This window comes from Selaginella moellendorffii, unplaced genomic scaffold, assembly GCF_000143415.4.
Source record: "Selaginella moellendorffii unplaced genomic scaffold, v1.0 SELMOscaffold_62, whole genome shotgun sequence".
Taxonomy (NCBI): Eukaryota; Viridiplantae; Streptophyta; class Lycopodiopsida; order Selaginellales; family Selaginellaceae; genus Selaginella; species Selaginella moellendorffii.
The window spans coordinates 1,084,844-1,096,223 of NW_003314323.1; positions in this window are offsets into that span (position 1 = coordinate 1,084,844).

Below are 11,380 nucleotides of genomic sequence, written 5' to 3' on the forward strand. Positions count from 1 at the left end.
TACCAGTCTGAGAAATAGAATGGCATGTGCCCTCAGGCCTTTTACTAAATCACCTTTGAAAGAAATGCAAGCCTCTATGTCATAAAAAAAAGGTACTAGAGAAATTCCTTAATAATATGAATGTTATTTAGTTTCATGAAAATACACTAAAGGTCAAATGAGTTAAATGACTTCTCCAGACTAGCAATGCCTCTTGCTACACCTTCACAATTAGATTCGTTAGAAAAAGATAACATTGAATAATATCTAAATGTTCTCACCATTAAGTTATATGTCTGGCTAATAGGAATGACGTTCATCTTGGAAAGCTCACCACACGCTCAATGAACAAACAAATAGTGTGTGCGTGCATGCCATCGCTCTTCTTTAGCTTCAGATTCGGCTTGTTCACCTTGACAATGAGATTTATTATACAACCAGATGGACTCAGTTTGGACACAAAGTCACCGCGCTAGTCACCATGCCCCAGATATGTCTAGCCCCTGGACAAAAAACATATAATTTCACGTCATTTTCAAATACTTGAAAATTTGTACCTAGTCCCATTTTACTGAATAAATCCCACTTTAACGAAATAAAACATATTGGTGGAGGTGATGGATTTGACAATATCGAGAAGAGCTGTCTATTCCTTCCTTACCGTCATATCATGCTGCCATGGGACGGGACCAGGATTGAGTGTGGAGCACCAGTGATGACTCCCAGGGGTAGCTTGACAGGTGTGGTGGTGGGATTTGGGAAGCTCAGGAATGACCAGAGGAGTTCCAAGAAACTAAAGCTGCCATACAATTTTCCCATCACCAAGGGAGACTTTGGTGCTTCTTGAAAGGAGTGCCGGAATCCATCACCGAAGGCAAGCTTGTTGAGGCATTTGTTTGTTCTTAGAGTGATTTTGTTTGTTTGCAGATTGCAGGGCTGGGGTGGAAGTGAATTTCTTGGTGTACTAAAATACTGTCAAAGGCATGATTAGCTTGCCAGCAATTGAATGGAGGGTATGTTTCTACTAGTATAGTCCTTGTTAGGCAAAGAACTTATATAGTTGGGACTTGTTTAAGATAAGAATTGCTTCATAATAGGGGAGTTATAGAACTTCTTTCTCTACACTTTGGAGTTGGTACAATTGTTTGGCTAGTGTAGCTGTGTGACTATGCCATTTAGGAAGGGGGAATAATGGAACTCACCTTGATTGGGTGACATCACTAATAGATATTTTGCCACATGGCTAATTGCATGGAGAGCTTTTCCAAGAATGCAAAAGCATGAAGTTAATGAGAGAACTAGAGTTCCAGATAGAGATTTAAAGACCCAATAAGCCCCTTAATTGCACACACATACAATTCCCAGCCACTAATCTCCCCACAACATTGTTCATTGAAAACATTTCCTAGCCAAGAAAATGTGGCATTTTATTCTTAGCTCTTAAGATCTATTTGGGTTTATAATTATCCTCTGGCTGCTTTGATTCAGTAGGATCTCTACCAAAATTGAGACTAAGAGGTGCTGTGCTACACAAATTCCATTGCACTCCACCCAATCAAGAATCTAGTGAGTTGTAAGAGAAACAAATAAGGATTACTTGATGAAAATGCTTAAGGACATTTTGTTGCCATTGGCTAACTGTGAGCTATAATCAAAGCTCTTTTAAAACACTCCAAAACTCAATAAAAATTGAGTGCAATCTCACTAACACTCATAATCTTCTCATTGCTCACTAAGATCACTTTAAAAGCACTTTTAAACAATATTAAACACTATTAATCACATCAAGAAAGGGGTAAAGCCTAATTTAACCCTTCTTTGCTATTTTTATAGTCGGCTCTCCTACTGATTTCCTCCAAATCTTTACTATCCTTTAGTGTAAATTCTCCTCCTATAACTTCTATGGAATATTTGTGCATCTCCATGTCACACCATAGATGCTATATTGATTAAACATGACTTCTATGGTTTCTAGGGTTTAGATGGCATATTTAAATTGGCACAACTATGCTATTTTACCACCACCTAGGATGCAATGCAATTGCATCCTACTTCTTCAAGTCCTACTTAAGCCTATACTTCTTTGCTAATTCCAAGTAGGAGATTAAGATTAACAAAATTAATTTAGGAATCTCCAAGCCTATCCCAACCTTTTATTTCAGCATTATCTTGATGCTAGCTTCCCTTAGCCCTATCTTTGCCACTTGTTTAGTAGGTGACCCCATCTCTTGCATTGTCATCCTGTAGCGCATGAGGTTTTTACCTTTTATCCTATGGTGATTTACCATAGGATAACACCATGAAGCAGAACCTAAACCCTCCATGTGCCATGTATCTTATGCCACGTGTTACATGCCACGTGTCCATAGGACAGTGGTGTGGAACCCAAGGTTTAGGGCCTTGGGCCACTAAACGAAGGAACGGTGCCAAACTCCCAAATATGGAGCCAAGAAGTGATGGAACCGGACCATGGAGCAACTCCTGAGCATACAGCCCAAGGAGCGAAGGAACAGGAGCCTAGAGTGACTTGGAATAGTCTTAGAGCAACTAGCATCTCAATGCCAGGACTAGCATGCAAAACAGAGCCAAATGGAGTCTGGCGCTATTTCGACATACCGGTGGCCTAATGTGAGGATATGGGTACACCACCAGCTAGCATGGAATAGAACTTGGGCTTAGACCCAAGTCGGACACAAAACAAGGACAGGCACGCAAACGAAAGCTAGACTATGCCTCAGGTTGGTTGGCCATGCTTGACCTACCCACTATCCCTACTATACATTTGGAACCCCCCACAGCCCCCCCCTCCCTCCCCCCCTTTGAGGAACACACGCTTTGAGCTTTCACCCCAAGCCTCCTTTAATATAAAGGACAAGCTTGAAACTTACTAAATATGGAATGTCCTTAGATTGCGAATTTGGACACGGGACGAACACCATTGTGTTCAATACAATCTCTACATTCCGTAAATATGCCAAATGAGCAAATCTGGACACTTTCCATAAATAGCATTTAGGACCGAAATGAGACTAAAACAAAGGGCATGATAGCAAAGGTGTTTGGCAGACACAGTAAGTTCTCTTTTGCTTTGTCTTGCACTGGCTTGGCAAGAACCATCGCATATTAAGATTAGTCCCTCAATATTGCTGGATGATAGCTCGAGCTGGATTTCTGGAGGAGGCCGAGGAGATGGTGGCCGTCAAACTTAGAAACAGGAGGCAGGAGCTTTCATCATCCCGAAGTAGTGGTGGCAGACGAGCACGATATTCCAGAGCTCTAAGTTGCATAGCGGATCGATGATACTTGAGTAAGTTATCTCATCTGGCTCCAAACCAGCGTCAAGTGAGGCCTTGAGGATGATAATTGCTTCGTAGGCTGAGTATGCTTAGCTAGAAACACATAGGAGTTCCTACCTTATTGTAAATGACTAATTTTTTCCATTTTACTTAAGTCACTTAACTGCACTTCCGACCATTTGGAGGAGTCTCATTTGCAACCTCCATAAGTCCCTTTCAGGACTTGGGGCTTGCTAGCCCCGAGAATGGCATCTATAACACTCAACGTTTGCATTTGGTCCAAGTGCTCCACGTGTCCGGTCCCATGACCGACACTCCAAGGCATCACCAATATACTAGCCCGTTACGCTAGGCTATGCCTAATCACCTTGGTCACATCGGTGGTCCAACACCACCTGCATTGCAATTCCGTCTTTCCAAGACTGGGCCATCCGTCTATGAGTGGTCATTCTAGATCCACTCCTTAGCATCCTTAGGATGCCCACAGATATAGGGAATAGCCTTGCCCAATATTTCCTTTCTGGTCCCCACCAAGTCCCTCTCTATCCTTGGCCGTGTTCACCAACACTGCCACTGGATCAAGGCCCACAGGCCCGACCACTAAGTCCCATGGTCCTTTGGGACTTCCTCACCACACGACTGTATTCTTGGTCACTACACCAGAGGACTACTCCTCTTCCTTTCCACAGTCTGGGCCTTTGAGACAACATTTCGGAACACCATGGCCTTACGCAAGCCTCATGGGTACTCTCTCCGCCTTCCGCCTTTGGGTGCTCTAGCCATGGGCTTAGAGCGAGATTCCGTTGAGCCATGCCTGGTATCCAAGTAGGTAGTGCCACCCACACTTGGACTGGGAGCATCGGCCAGTCGATCTCCAAGGGGAACTAGAGTTGGCTCTTGAACATTTCACCAAGCTACCGTGTTTGTCGGTCTGTGTTCACTCTAGTCTTGAACTTCCCAGTGGGCAGCTCATCACCCAACACTGGGTACAGCCTTCCTGGGCCAAACTGGCCTTTCCTGGCCAAACTGGCCTTTCCTGGCCAAACTGGCTTCACTGCAGTCTTCCCCTTTACTATACTTTTGGAGTTCACCAAACCCACCAGGGTCTGGGGAGACGAATGCTTTGGGCTTTCACCCTCTCGGACTTGGACTCGGACTCGGACTCGGACTCCATCTCGGGTCCTTCTCGGACTCCATCTCGGATTCCATCTCGGGTCTATCTCGGACTCCATCTCGAACTCCATCTCGGACTCCGTCTCGGTCCATCTCGGACTCCATCTCGGACTCCGTTTCGGTCCATCTCGGACTTCATCTTGGACTCCATCTCGGACACTTCCACGTGTCATGTGTTGGTCCTTTTGGGTCCCTTTTTAGAGCCTCGTTTATTGCTTGCTTCATGCTCATTCCTTGAGCACTTTGTTGGGAGTTCCACTCCCGCTCTCGACCTTTCAAGGTGGAGCTTTTAGTCCAAACGTGTTACGCTCATTTGGCTTTCGCTTCGGCCACTACCACGTGGCGTCTTCCAGCTCCACTTTGGGGTCTAGGGATTTTGTGTCTCACAACTCCACCACCCATAGACAAAGCTCAATGTCCTCATGAACGGTAAACCCTTTTATAAAGTAACACCCGCATGTATTACCATTTCCATCTTTGGCACCCAACCAATATTTGACTATGGTTTGACACCGAAAGCTCACCATGCCTTGTTTATCCTCTAAGGAGCATAGTCTCTTCAACATAGAGACTCACTCAACCATCTGGGGTGGTTTGCTCCATTTTATTGGTTCAGTTCTAGCTAAACCTGTTAAAGACCACCTCTCTAACTCAATTCCACTACTCATTCTTGAGTTGTCTCAGATTCTATTGACATAACCTTTGCACTTTGGAACTTTTAATTTTGACTTCTCAGAGTCAATTTCTTAGGTGTCTCCGACACCTTACATTGCACATGGTGCAACTCCACTTCCCTGTGAGACACAAAATCCCTAGGCCCCAAAGTGGAGCCGAAAGGGTGCCACGTGGTAGTGGCCGAAGCGAAAGCCAAACGAGCGTAACACGTTTGGACTAAAAGCTCCAACTTGAAAAGGTCGAGAGTGGGAGTGGAACTCCCAACGAAGTGCTCGAGGAATGAGCACAAAGCGAGCAATAAGCGAGGCTCCAAAAAGGGACCCAAAAGGACCAACACATGACACGTGGAAGTGTCCGAGATGGACCCGAGATGGACCCGAGTTGGAGTCCGAAGTGGAGTCCGAGAAGGACCCCGAGATGGAGTCCGAGGTGGAGTCCGAGATGGATCCGAGATGGAGTCTGAGATGGACCTAAGATGGACCCAAGATGGAGTCTGAGATGGACCCGAGGTGGAGTCTGAGATGGACCCGAGATGGAGTCCGAGATGGACCCGAGATGGAGTCCGAGATGGACCTGAGGTGGAGTCCGAGATGGACCCGAGATGGAGTCCGAGATGGACCCGAGATGGAGTCCGAGATGGAGTCCGAGATGGAGTCCAAGATGGACCTGAGATGGAGTACGAGATGGACCCGAGATGGAGTCCGAAGTCGAGACCGAGACCGGGACCGAGACTGGGACCGAGACCGAGACCGAGACCGGGACTGAGACCGAGACCGAGACCGAGCCCGAGGCCGAGACCGAGCCCGAGTATGGTTTGAGTCCGAGTTCGAGTCTGAGTCCGAGTCTGAGTCTGAGTCTGAGAAGGTGAAAGCCCAAAGTGTTTGTCTCCCAAACCCTGGGGGGTTTAGTGAGCTCCAAAAGTATAGTAGGGGGAGGATTGCAGTGGAGCCAGTTTGGCCAAGAAAGGAGTCCGAGATGGAGTTCGAGATGGACCTGAGATGGAGTCCGAAGTCGAGACCGAGACCGGGACCGAGACCGAGACCGAGACTGGGACTGAGACCGAGACCGGGACCGAGACCGAGACCGAGACCGGGACAGAGACCGAGCCCGAGACCGAGACCGAGCCCGAGGCCGAGACCGAGACCGAGCCCGAGTCTGAGTCCGAGTCCGAGTCCGAGTCCGAGTCTGAGAGGGTGAAAGCCCAAAGTGTTTGTCTCCCAAACCCTGGGGGGTTTGGTGAGCTCCAAAAGTATAGTAGGGGGAGGACTGCAGTGGAGCCAGTTTGGCCAAGAAAGGCCAGTTTAGCCCAGGAAGGCCGGACCCAGTGTTGGGTGATGAGCTGCCCACTGGGAAGTCTAAGACTAGAGTGAACATGGACTGACAAGTAGGGTAGTTTGGTGAAGTGTTCAAAAGCCGGCTCTAGTTCCCCCGAGAGATCGACTGGCCGATGCTCCCAGTCCAAGTGTGGGTGGCACTACCTACTTGGATACCAGGCGTGGCTCAACAAAACCTCGCTCTAAGCCTATGGCTAGAGCACCTAAAGGCGGAAGGCGGAGAGAGTACCCACGAGGCTTGCGTAAGGCCACGGTGTTCCGAAATGTTGTCCCAAAGGCCCAGACTGTGGAAAGGAAGAGGAGTAGTCCTCTGATGTAGTGACCAAGGATACAGTCGTGCGGTGAGGAAGTCCCAGAGGACCGTGGGACTTAGTGGTCGGGCCTGTGGGCCTTGATCCAGTGGCAGTGTTGGTGAACACGGCCAAGGACAAAAAGGGACTTGGTGGGGACAGGAAAGGAGATATTGGGGAAGGCTATTCCCCATGTCTGTGGGTATCCTGAGGATGCTAAGGAGTAGATCTGGAATGATGACTCATGGACGGATAGCCCTGTCCTTGAGAGACGGGACTATGATGCAGGTGGTGTTAGACCGTCGGTGTGACCAAGGTGAAGGGGCATGGCCTTAGCGTAACAGGCTGATATGCCGATGGTACCTTGGGATGTCGGTCACGGGATCGGACACGTGGAGCACTTGGACCAAGTGCAAAGGTTGAGTGGTAGGGATGCCATTCTCGGGGCTAGCAAGCCCAAGTCTGAAATGGGACTTATGGAGGTTGTGAGTGAGACTCCTCCAAGTGGTTGGAGGTGTGGTTAAATGACTAAAATAGAATGGAAAATTTAGTCGCTTACAACTTGGTATCGGAGCTGTTCCTTAGTCTGACTTTTATTGGTGCTCAAGTATATCACCACTGGTGTTGGCATTGAAAGGTCCGAGGAGTGGGCCTATCCTTGAGGAGTAGTAGGTCGGGAAGACATGACTCTCCATTACAGTTCATGTGTGAACTTGTAGACAACGTGGTGGATAGAAAAGGGCCAATAATAGAACGACTTTGGGATCTTGGGAACAGTGTAATGGTTTCCTTAAAGAATTGAGGATGTGATCCAGATGAGCGTTTGACGCAGTAAACCGGCTAATGTAGTTGTAGTAAACAACTATCGTTGGGATCACGGGCAAGATGCAGACTCCAAAACAATAAAGGAGTCACAAGATTACCCTTATATAGTTAGGGCTGGTGCTCATAAATTTGAGACCGGAATTGATGACCGTGGGAGGTCAAATACGGAAAGGGACACAAGTCCTTGAAATAATAGCCGGAATAAATGTTGGAACAACCCAAGGAGTTGGGGGTGTACTTAAAGGATGAGTTGGTATTTTCATCACATGGACAAGTGGTCATAAGGGGCAAAAGGTTGCCCCTAGAGAAAAAAAATCGAATGTCGGAGTAACACTTGCAAAAGACGGTCTTTGGAGTAGGACATGAATACAAAGAGTTGTATTCCAATGAGCTAGCACCTCAAAAGTAGGACCCATGGGTCATCGGATTAACAAAGTCAAAAAAGTTGAATAACTCCAATAGAGTCAAGGTATAATCTTAAGGGCTTGAGGAAAGCATTTGGACTGAGGTGTGTGGTGCCCCACGAAGGATGGGGAGGATCTTGAGATCCAAGCATGAGAACAGTGTGTATCTCATTGATGGCAGAAGGTGCCATGCTAAAGTCGTGGGAAGGAGTTTCCGGGAAGAAAACAACTTTGACATAAAGTTGTGCGTGAATTCTATGGTGCAGTGCTAATGGATAATTGGCATAAGAGACAACCATATTGGTCTTGGCAAAAAGATCTAGACACCAGTAAGAAGTGTCATAAAGGTAAGCCCGTGGAGCCGATGGTGTGGAGACACCGAATGTGCCAAGGTGTGCTGCCTTGAGGTCAAGTTGGTGGGTTTATGAGAACCCATTCTAAAGGAATCCCAATGGAAATGGGAATAACATAGCCTATGCTAGAAGGCATGCGGTTAGAGTGTGGTGACCCAGATAATGATGGAGGTGTGGAAGCACCAGCAATAAGTTGTAGGACTTAACAATTATGAGGCAACTAAGCAAAAGGTGCAAAATAAGTCGTTAAATTGGTAAAAGGCAACTACCTAAGACTTCTTATTGGAATAAGGAAGTTAGATATACCCTTATGGGGGATAAATTGTTTATGTTGCGATATAGTAAGTCAATGTCGAAAGGGGAATGCCCATTGTCAAAGAGACCATTATTGAGACACCCAAACACTCTAGAACACCAGAAGGTGGTGTTTGGTGGCATGAGGGCAATGGATAATGCCCAAGGGACAAAATCCTTAATGAATGATGGATAGAAGGTGCGATCCAAATGTCCAAGATTGCGGAGACGAGAGAAGTCCGTTTACCCAAATTGGACAAAGCCAAAAAGGGGATTTTGGCAAGGCTAATGATGGGCATATGAAGGCCCATAAGTAGCAACGGTAATCCCAGTGTGTGGGATTACGAGGTGAGCAAACCTGGATTGAGGAATCACTCTTTAGGTTGTCGGGTAGGTTCATCCCTATGAATACTTGCCAAGGCATGGTAGAAAGTGCAAAGCTATCTTCCTAGTCTAGAGGAGAATAACCGAAGGAAATGTATGGGGCCAAAAAGGCAAGTAGTAAAGGGATAGAACTGAACCATAGAAATTGACAGGCATGACCAAGGGTGGTTATTGAAGTTGGGAGTGGAGAATCAAGTGGGTGCTCAAGCATGTTGTTACTAGCGACCGGGATGCCATGGAGAGTCTAAAACATGGGATTGTCCATGCTAAACTATATGGTAATTGGAAAGCTTGCAAATGGAGAGACCTTAGCAAGCTAAGGAATAGAGTTCCTTGAACGTTCCCCTAGGTAGATAAGTACCTAGACATCCAAGTGTAAATGGTTTATAGAGTGCGCGAAATTAGAGTGGCGCAGCAGAAGCATGGTCTTGAAGCTTGCAAAGAGGCAAAACTATCAAGATTAGGGAAGTAGTTCCCGAGTGTTTAAAAAGAGGGCTTTGAACGAAAATCGATGGTTAAGGACTTTTACACTTATGCATGAACCATGTTACAGTGGTCAGATGACTTGTTAAGGGAGATTGGCAAGTCAGAGGAACGAATACCCTAGTTGAAGGAGCAAACTTCAAAGGGGTGGCCCATGGGGCCAAACATGGAGGAGTCCATGCATGATCACAGACTAGTCAAGTGAGAAAACTTGGTAGTGCGGAGGAACTAGGTTCCTAAGCGGTCTATAGCGCGTTTTAAGTATAAATTGGTGCACCGGCATGATGAGTCACGCCAGGCATCCTGGGTGATGCCATTCGTAGATGCATATACGGAGGTTGGGTTCGAGTTCCGACCCTTTAGTGCTTAGGTTCGAGTCCCAAATCACTAGGGCGTGGTGATGGTTTGGAATATGAGGACACTCATTTTTCGGTGGTCATGGACTCTTAGTGAGGAGACTGGCTTGGGCACACCGCCAAGTGGGGGATGCTCCAGAGTTGTGATACACGGTTAGATTGCTTAGTGTGGCTCGGCATATCTAACTTGAACACTTTGGTGCGAGTGGCACCAAGGACGTGGTGAATGAGATGGGGACACCCAGTCTCAGTTGCTATGGACCTTTGGCCGGAAGGGCTAGCTTGGGCACACCGCCAAGTGTGGGGGATGCCCCCAGGGTCATGGTCAACAAGTTAAAGGTTTGGGAGACCTAGTACCTATTGGCAAACCTGTTAAGGTGTTAAGATTAGATTACTAGGTGATTGTATGGCTAAACAAAAACGAGGTCCTTTTGAGGTTAAGGAACAAGGTTCCTAGTTCAAAGCGTTGATTTGAATTGTTGATAATGGTGTGGTTTGGTCAAGGTGACCAAGTGGGAAGGACACCTAAGGGAAATGAACTATGACGATACAATGGTATTGTGAGTTCAAGAAAGTAGTCTCTAGAAAGGACCTATGGGAGGGTCACAATGTTGGGCTGTGGAAGGGGCCCATAGCAGAAGTTGCTAAAGAGACTTACTAGGGGTGAGCACCCTCTGGACTTGGCGAAGTGGATCTTTGCCATGGAACCAAAAGAATACCTCAAAGAGGGAGGTAGTGATCCTTTGTTGCTTGATGCAACAATCAATGGATAGGGACAAAAGACTAGTGGCCAAGTTTAGGCTATGGAATTTAATGGGAGGAATCCAAATGGCAAAGTTAGCCAAAGAACACTAATGTGTTTGATGCTAACGGATTGCGGGAAAGGAAGTGGACTTCCAAGGTTAGATTCCCAAGTGCTCCAATTTGGCAAAGTAAAAGCTCCAAGTGAGGAGCGGCAAAGTAGCCAAAGGATAGGGTTGTGGATAGCCCTAGCACAAATAATGATAATTGGAATGTAGTGCCAAGGGTGGCACAAAATAGAAAAGAGGATGATGGTGCCCTCAAGTAGAGAACTTCCTAGGATAGGGAAGTGAAGTTGCACAATATGTGCAATGCAAGGTATCAAAGACACCTAGGAAATTGACTTCAGAAAGTCAAAAGTAGACGTTCCAAAGTGCAAAGGTTATGTCGATAGAATCTGAGACTACTCGAGAATGAGTAATGGAATTGATAGAGACGATGTCTCTAATGGGTTTAATGAAAAGTAAACCAATAAAAGGGAGCAAACCACCCCAGGTAGCCGAATGAGTCTCTATGTTGGAGAGACTATGCTCCTTAGAGGATGGACAAGGCATGGTGAGCCTTCGGTGTCAAACCATAGACAAATATTAGCCGGGGGCCAAGGATGGAAACGGTAATACATGTGGGTGTTACTTTATAAAAGGGTTTACCATTCGATGGGGACATCGAACTTCATTTATGGGTGGTGGAGTTGTGAGACACAAAATCCCTAGGCCCCAAAGTGGAGCCGAAA